General features: G+C 50.9%; 1 protein-coding gene across 2 annotated transcripts in view; it reads right to left on the reverse strand.

The window, feature by feature from the left end:
• Positions 1-7,755, reverse strand: part of SPART (spartin) — a 73,872-nt gene extending 66,117 nt beyond the window's left edge. Inside the window, exon 1 of one of the 2 annotated variants that reach the window (XM_079779243.1) lies at positions 7,226-7,755. The gene's annotated coding sequence lies outside the window, so the exon portion shown is untranslated. The remainder of the gene's footprint in view (positions 1-7,225) is intronic. The other variant, XM_079779244.1, reaches the window with a different exon arrangement.
• Between the last annotated feature and the right edge of the window lie 510 nt (positions 7,756-8,265).

The raw sequence follows: 8,265 nt of genomic DNA on the forward strand, positions 1-8,265 counted from the left end.
GCTACCAGATTCCTCTACTTCCATTTAGTATGCCTCACTAAAAATGATCTGCCAGGGAATATGCCTGCAGTCCAGTTACCATGCTGTTACTTTACAAAATAAAGTCTTATCTCTCATCCATTACTATTTTCTTTACCCCAGGATAGAAAAACTCCCTAGAGTGGAACCATCCCTCCAAAAAAGTAAAAGGTGTTGAAATCAAAGGTTCTTATGACTGATGAAATTTAGATTTAAATCCTAGCTCTAGAAAGCATTCCCTTTCTTTCTCTCTCATATATATATATGTATATACACACACATATATAGCCTATCCTATATAATAAAGAGGTAATATGCAAATTGACGTCACTCTAACATACAAGATGGCCGCCCCCATGTGGTCAAAGATGGCTGCCCCCATGTGGACACAAGATGGCCGCCTCAAGATGGCCAGCAGGGGAGGGGAGTTGTGGGCGATCAGGCCAGCAGAGGAGGGCAGTTGGGGGGGACCCAGGCCTGCAGAGGAGGCCAGTTGGGGGGGACCAGGCTCCAGGGGACAGCAGTTGGGGAGGAACCAGGCCTGCAGGGGAGGGCTGTTAGGGGTGAACAGGCCTGCAAGGGAGGGCAGTTAGGGGTGACCGGGCCGGCAGAGGAGGGCAGTTGGGGGTGACGAGGCTTTCAGGGGAGGGCAGTTGGGGGAGGGGACCCAGGCCTGCAGGGGAGGGCAGTTGGAGGGGACCAGGTATGCAGGGGAGTGCAGTTGGGGGTGACCAGGCCTGCAGGGGAGGGCAGTTGGGGGAGGGGAACCAGGCCTGCAGGGGAGGGTAGTTGGGGAGGACCAGGCCTGTAGGGGAGAGCAGTTGGGGCAACCAGGCCAACAGGGGAGGACAGTTAGGGGTGACCAGGCCTTCAAGGGAGGACAGTTTGGGGGCACTGGAGAGGGTGCCGGCTGGGCTGAGGGACACACGCCTCCCTGCCCTTCCCTGCAGGCCCGGTCGCCCCCAACTTCCCTCCTCTGCCGGCCTGGTGAGCCCTAACTGCCCTCCCCTGCAGGCTTGATTGCCCACAACTGCCCTCTGTTGCAGGTCTGGTCCCTCCCAACTTCCCTCCCCTGCTGGCCTGTTGCCCACAACTGCCCTCCCTTGCAGGCCTGGTCCCTCCCAATTACCCTCCCCTGCTGGCCATCTTGTGGCGGCCATCTTGTGTCCACATGGGGCAGCCATCATTGACCACATGGGGGCAGCTATCTTGTGTGTTGGAGTGATGGTCAATTTGCATACTATTCTTTTATTATATAGGAGGATAGAGTCCTGGTGCACAGGTGGGGGCCAGCTGGTTTGCCCTGAAGGGTGTCCCAGATCAGGGTGGGGGTTCCCTTGGGGCATGGGGTGGCCTGGTCGACGGGCCTGTGGTGGTTTGCAGGCCGGCCACGCCCCTCGGCGACCCAAGTGGAGGCCCTGGTATCTGGGATTTATTTATCTTCTATAATTGAAACTTTGTAGCCTTGAGTGGAGGCCTGGGCTAGCCAGGGTGTGCGGAAAACTTGGCTTCCTCCATCGCCGGGGGCAATTCAAGCCTCCTGCTCTCTCCAGCTCCGTGGCTGCCATCATTTTTGTTGGGATTTATTTATCTTCTATAATTGAGACTTTGTAGCCTTGAGTGGAGTCCAAAGCGGGCCAGGGTGTGCGAAAAGCTTGGCTTCCTCCATTGCTGGGGAAACCCAAGCCTCCTGCTTGCTCCGTGGCTGCAGCCATCTTGGTTGGGTTAATTTGCATACTCACTCCTGATTGGCTGGTGGGTGTGGCTTGTGGGTATTGCAGAGATACAGTCAATTTGCATATTACTTTTGTATTAGATATCATTAGAGACCTAGCCTTTCCCCCTGGATAATCAGCCAGCCCTCAGGAAGCAGAAGGCAGCAGGAAGTAGAAGACTAATGGTCACATGGTCACAACCTCTGTAAAGGTAATATCTTTACCTAAATTATTAGAGGCCTGGTGCACGAAATTCGTGCACTGGGGAGGAGGGGGCGGTCCTTCAGCCCGGCCTGAACCCTCTCGCAGTCCGGGAGCCCTCAGGGGATGTCTGACTGATGGCTTAGGCCCCGCTCCCCCTATGCCAGCAGTCGGACATCCTTAGTGCTGCCGCAGAGGCAGGAGAGGCTCCCACCACTGCCACTGCACTCGCCAGCTGCCAGTCATAGCAACCAGTAGTTACACTGTTCGGTCAATTTGCATATTAGCCTTTTATTATATAGGATGTTTAAGCTTCTAAGCCCTACGGTAGATGGTAGACCCCCTGGCTACTTTGCCATGAAACCAGATAAAGGGATGTCAGAACTATCCTCAAAGACCTGAAAAAATGATTAATCACCCTTACCTTACCTTACCTAGGATCAATCAGCTCCCAGCACAACCTCCATCCTCTAACCCACTGTGTCTTGTGATTTTGCCCTAAATAATCTATAACGTACAAACCATTGGAGAGTTCTAACTTTTGAGCACTAGCTTTCATCCTCCTGGGTGACACCATCTATATATACAAAAGCCTAAGTGACCATTACAACTGAACGACCGGAACAACCAGTTGACCAGTCGCTATGACGTGCACTGACCACCAGGGGGCACATGCTAAACACAGGAGCTGCCCCCAGGTGCTTAGTGCGCTCCCACAGCAGGAGCGCCACTCAGCTGACAGACCCGTCCCAGTGGCCCACCGGCCTGGCAGCAGCCACTCCTTCCCTCAATAGATCTACAGGTCCAATCTCCGGAAAATGGGTCAGGCACTGATGGGCCAGCGCCGCTGGCACGATCCCAACAGCACCGCTGGCCTCCTGGAAGTCAGCCTTGGGCACCTTGGCCACTTCCCCTCCCTAGATGCTCCACAAGGAAGAAAGGATATAAAAGCGGCCACCAGGTGGCTCCTGACAAAGGGTGCGAACGTCAGCGGGACGGATCCGGATCCCAGGCCAGCAAGGGCTTCCCACCGCCTGCCCAGAGGGCTGATCGCATCCCAGCCCCACTCTCCTCCCCCTGGGGACCCCACTGTGCACAAATTCATGCACTGGGCCTCTAGTTCATAATAAAATAACCAACCTTTCTCAGTATTTAGTGTTTGGCTCTGCTAGTGCCAGGTAAACAAACTTCCTGTTCAATAAAAGTGTCAATTTTCATTTAGACACTCCAAGTATCCATGTCATTAAGACAATTAACACTAAACTTTTACTTTTCATATTTAATTATCAAAATCCATCAGGCATTATACTGTTCTGAGCAACTATTACCACTTCTAATAACTCCATCCAGAAGAAAAATAACTCCTAAAGTTAAAAAGTCGTAAAAAACTTTAAAAACTAGTTTCACTTATATAAATATTTTTATTAAAGGCACATATGACAGAGAATAAAAAACTTTCAAGCATAAATACCATGTATTTTTAAAATCGATGGTGATGGATATAAAATGCAATATTATACTCCTTTGGATACAATTAAGAGTGATGTACCAATTTTATACTATATAAATGTTAGTATGTGGGAAAATGCAGCCTTTGCAATCACCTAAAAGTATGATGTAAAATCTTACAAATGAACCTAAACATGTGCAAAAGGGCAATTTTACAAAAATTATTCTGGGGTTCATAAGCAAATCACAGAGCTAGTAAATGGGAGACATTCAAAGAGTCAGGTTCCACAGATATTTGACAAGAAAATGAGATAAAATATCTAACTCTAAAGCTAAAGCTGTGACTATGCTTACAAGTTAACAGAGTGAGGGAGGGGTGAAGGAAACTTGGGGTGTTTAGTAAATAGGCATTTGGCTTAAGCCTTAATAGGTAGCAGTTGAAGGCATGAGAAAGGAACTCTAGATAGAAGCATTACATTTTTAAAAATTACCTACACTAATATAATTTTCTCAGATCCCAAATCAAAACTTGGTTCCTCCCCCAACAGTGCATTTAAGTTATTTTTTAAGTATACTTTTATTTATTTCAGCGAGCAAGAGAGAGGGAGAATCATTGATCAGCTGCCTCCTAAAAGCCCCCATATTGGGGGATCCAGCCAGCAACCCCGGCCTGTGCCCTGACCAGGGGGTTGTCCAGCCCTGCCTCATGGTTCACAGGTCCACATTCAACCACTGAGCCACACCAGTGGGGCCATTTAAGTTATCTTTTAAATGTCCTAATGGAAGAAGTAAAATGTATGCTTGTATGCTCCAAACAAGTGTGTGTGTGTGTGTGTGTGTGTGTGTGTGTGTGTGTGTGTTTTAAAAAATATTCAGGAGCAAAGTAAAATTCTGAACAGTTGGCCAATTAATTCAGTCCCATAAACACTGAAAGTAGTAACAACCATTCTAAAGGTCAACCTCACAAGTAGTCTTTAATAACAGAGCATTTATCTCCCTACAGTGAGCAGAAGTTGCTCCAACACCCTATCTGGCCCTTTATTCAAAACAAGAAAAAGGAGGGGGAATTTTCCCAAACAGCTGTATGCAATTCCCTCCCAGAGCTTCTTACCCATTCTGGCTGGTCAAACCAGCTGTACACATGACACTTCAGAAAGCCCCACAGATGAGAAGGAGCCCACCGAAAAGCTTCCCGTTTCAAACAGGTTTCACATAAAATCGCCGCGTGATATTTATTTTCAGAAGAGTGGAGCGAATCAAAAACCACCTCTTGATTACTGGGGGCATTCTTACGTTACTTTTTGGGAGCGCTATAGGAAATTTCAAAGAAAAACTGTTGAGTTCTTAAATACTTAAGGCCCTATTTCAAAGACAACCGTCTTTAGGCAACTTCATTAAATTACAACACAATAAAGCCAATCTCAAGGATCCTCAAACGACAAGAGAAAAGCAATTCACGACAATTAGAGGCAAACGGGGCCAGGCCCTCGGCGGCGGCAAGGCCGCTGCGCTGCGTCACCAACGGGCGCGTTCCCAGGGAACCCCCCACCCCCCCACACACACAAACACAGAAACACACAAACACAGAAACACACACACACACACACACAGAAACACACACACACACACACACACAGAAACACACACACAGAGAAACACACAAACACAGAAACACACACACACAGAAACACACACACACACACACACAGAAACACACACACACACACACACACAGAAACACACACACAGAGAAACACACACACACACACACACACAGAAACACACACACACAGAAACACACACAGAAACACACACACAGAAACACACAGAAACACACAAACACAGAAACACACACACACACACACACAGAAACACACACACAGAGAAACACACAAACACAGAAACACACACAGAAACACACACAGAAACACACACACACACAGAAACACACACAAACACACACACACAGAAACACACACACACAGAAACACACAAACACACACACACACAGAAACACACACAGAAACACACACAGAAACACACAAACACAGAAACACACAAACACAGAAACACACACACACACACACACACAGAAACACACACACAGAGAAACACACAAACACAGAAACACACACACACAGAAACACACACAGAAACACACACACAGAAACACACAGAAACACACAAACACAGAAACACACACACACACACACACAGAAACACACACACAGAGAAACACACAAACACAGAAACACACACAGAAACACACACAGAAACACACACACACAGAAACACACACAGAAACACACACAGAAACACACACACACAGAAACACACACACACAGAAACACACACACACAGAAACACACAAACACAGAAACACACACACACAGAAACACACACAGAAACACACACACAGAAACACACAGAAACACACAAACACAGAAACACACACACACACACACAGAAACACACACACAGAGAAACACACAAACACAGAAACACACACAGAAACACACACAGAAACACACACACACAGAAACACACACAGAAACACACACAGAAACACACACACACAGAAACACACACACACAGAAACACACACACACAGAAACACACACACACAGAAACACACAAACACAGAAACACACACACACAGAAACACACACAGAAACACACACACAGAAACACACAGAAACACACAAACACAGAAACACACACACACACACACACAGAAACACACACACAGAGAAACACACAAACACAGAAACACACACAGAAACACACACAGAAACACACACACACAGAAACACACACAGAAACACACACAGAAACACACACACACAGAAACACACACACACAGAAACACACACACACAGAAACACACACACACAGAAACACACAAACACAGAAACACACACACACAGAAACACACACACACACACACACACACAGAAACACACACACAGAGAAACACACAAACACAGAAACACACACAGAAACACACACAGAAACACACACACACACAGAAACACACACAAACACACACACACAGAAACACACACACACAGAAACACACAAACACACACACACACAGAAACACACACAGAAACACACACAGAAACACACAAACACAGAAACACACAAACACAGAAACACACACACACACACACACACAGAAACACACACACAGAGAAACACACAAACACAGAAACACACACACAGAAACACACAGAAACACACAAACACAGAAACACACACACACACACACAGAAACACACACACAGAGAAACACACAAACACAGAAACACACACAGAAACACACACAGAAACACACACACACAGAAACACACACAGAAACACACACAGAAACACACACACACAGAAACACACACAGAAACACACACAGAAACACACACACACAGAAACACACACACACAGAAACACACACAGAAACACACACAGAAACACACACACACAGAAACACACACAGAAACACACACAGAAACACACACACACAGAAACACACACACACAGAAACACACACACACAGAAACACACACACACAGAAACACACACAGAAACACACACACACAAACACACACACAGAAACACACACACACACAGAAACACACACAGAAACACACACAAACACACACAAACAAACACACACACACACACACACACACACACACACACAGAAACACACAGAACCGGGGCCGGAGGGACGCTCCGGGCGCCAGCCCTGCAGCTCCACCCGGTAGCCGGATAAATGTGTTCCAGAGAGAGAGGGCGCATCCCCCACTCCAGTAACCTGCTGTGAAGAAGGGGTGACCGCTCACCACGCTGTCAGCGCCGGGGGAGGAGTCCCCGCTGTTTCCGAAGCGACAGTAAACAGCCGGCGGGCGGCGAAAATGGCCACGGACGCCCGGGAGGCCAGGCCAGGCCGAGGGGGCGGGGCGGGGCGGGGCGGGGCGCCAAGTTTCCATCCACAGGAGAAGGAGGTTAACGAGGAACTTCCCTAACTATTTCCTCTGGAAATGGCTCCCTCGCAGGAAACCCCAGCTCCCATCCCTGGAAAAGGGCTCTGGACCTTCCCGGCCTCGTCCTCCCCGTCGCCCCGCCAGGTCGCGGGACCAGGGAGCTCACACCCCGCCCGCCGAGGCCCAGCCGGGGCGAAGGCTTCCCCGCCGCCGGCCGCCGCCCCCCCTGTGCCTCCCGGACCTCGGGCGCCGGCCGCCGCGGCCTCCGGCTTCTCAGACAGCGCTCCTCGAAGCGTCCGCCCAGGCGGGCCCGGCTCTCGGCTCGGCCAGCGCCGCACTCTCCGCGCTGCCCAGCGGGGGCTCCCGAGCGCCCACGTCACACGGCCGCCCGCCCCGCCCCGCCCCGCGCCTGACGTCTGGGCCTCCGCGCCGCGTGTGCGCGTGACGTCCCCCGGGCGTCACCGGTCCCCGTGTGCGCGTGACGTCCCTCGGGCGTCACCGGTCCCCGTGTGCGCGTGACGTCCCCCGGGCGTCACCGGTCCCCGTGTGCGCGTGACGTCCCCCGGGCGTCACCGGTCCCCGTGTGCGCGTGACGTCCCCCGGGCGTCACCGGTCCCCGTGTGCGCGTGACGTCCCCCGGGCGTCACCGGTCCCCGTGTGCGCGTGACGTCCCCCGGGCGTCACCGGTCCCCGTGTGCGCGTGACGTCCCCCGGGCGTCACCGGTCCCCGTGTGCGCGTGACGTCCCCCGGGCGTCACCGGTCCCCGTGTGCGCGTGACGTCCCCCGGGCGTCACCGGTCCCCGTGTGCGCGTGACGTCCCCCGGGCGTCTTCCCCGGGACCGGTCCCAGCCCTCCGCAGCCGGGGACCTTGTGACCAGCGCCGGGGAGACGTCCCCAG

The sequence above is a fragment of the Cnephaeus nilssonii genome (genome assembly GCF_951640355.1).
Source record: "Cnephaeus nilssonii genome assembly, chromosome: 8".
NCBI classification, from domain to species: domain Eukaryota; kingdom Metazoa; phylum Chordata; class Mammalia; order Chiroptera; family Vespertilionidae; genus Cnephaeus; species Cnephaeus nilssonii.